This window comes from Aplysia californica, unplaced genomic scaffold, assembly GCF_000002075.1.
Source record: "Aplysia californica isolate F4 #8 unplaced genomic scaffold, AplCal3.0 scaffold00540, whole genome shotgun sequence".
NCBI lineage: Eukaryota > Metazoa > Mollusca > Gastropoda > Aplysiida > Aplysiidae > Aplysia > Aplysia californica.
In genome coordinates this window covers 47,216-48,551 of record NW_004797810.1, presented here as the reverse complement: position 1 = coordinate 48,551, position 1,336 = coordinate 47,216, and positions in this window count along the sequence as shown.

The window sequence follows — 1,336 nt, the reverse complement described above, 5'->3', positions numbered from 1 at the left end:
ACAGTAGGAGTAACAAAGAAACAGAGCAAAAAGTAGCGACATACTCATTGTTGTTATTGGTGTATTATATGAGTGACAAAGAAACAGACCAACAAGTAGTGACATACTCATTTTTATATAATATCACTGTTGTATAGTTGGGGTGACAAAGAAGCAGTTCAAAAAGTAGTAACACATCCATGATACTTTATCACTGGTATACGTGTATGTATATAGTGTGACTATGAGTGACAAAAGAAACAGACAGCAGTCTTGTGTCAGCAACACACTCATTATAGGCCTATATGATATGACAAAGAAACAGACAGCAGTCGTGTGTCAGCAACACACTCATTATAGGCCTATATGATATGACAAAGAAACAGACAGCAGTCGTGTGTCAGCAACACACTCATTATAGGCCTATATGATATGACAAAGAAACAGACCAAACAGTAGCAACACACTCATTTTATATAATATCATTGGTGTATAGAATGACTGACAAAGAAACAGACCAAAACGTCAGCGACACATTCATTATAATTATAATATAATATCATTGGTGTATAAGTAGGAGTGACAAAGAAACAGTTCAAAAAGTAGCAACACACTCATTACATAAAATACTCTCTTTGGTGTATCGTCGTAGTGACAAAGACACAGACCAAAAAGTCGGCGACACATTCAATATAATATGGTCGCTTTTAAGGACAAGGGGTCTAACCCAGATCTCGGGGGTTTCCAGAAATCTTGATCTACACCAAAAGTGGGCATTGTCCTACCTATAGAAGAAGTTTGGTTTCATTGGTGTGTATATTTGTTTGGTTATAGAGAAAACTCTCCTTGTCTTTTCAGGAAACTGAACATGGGGCAGCAAAAACTTTACCTTCGATTCTTCTCAAAACAGCATTTTTCGGGACAGCCCCCTTGGGCTTAAAAGTGACAATATAATATTATCATTGGTATACATGTATAAAATAAAAATATAGTACGAGTGACAACAGAAACAAACCAGAAAGTAGCAACACTCTCATTATAGTCAGTGGTTTATTGTAGGAGTGACAAAGAAACAGACTTTGAAGAGGTCAGGGACACACTCACTATAGAACCATGTATATATCACATCATTGCTGTATAGAACGAGTGGCAACAGAAACAGACTTTGAAGAAGTCAGGGACACACTCATTATAGAACTATGTATATATCACATCATTGCTGTATAGAACGAGTGGCAACAGAAACAGACTTTGAAGAAGTCAGGGACACACTCACTATAGAACTATGTATATATCACATCATTGCTGTATAGAACGAGTGACAACAGAAACAGACTTTGAAGAGGTCAGGGACACA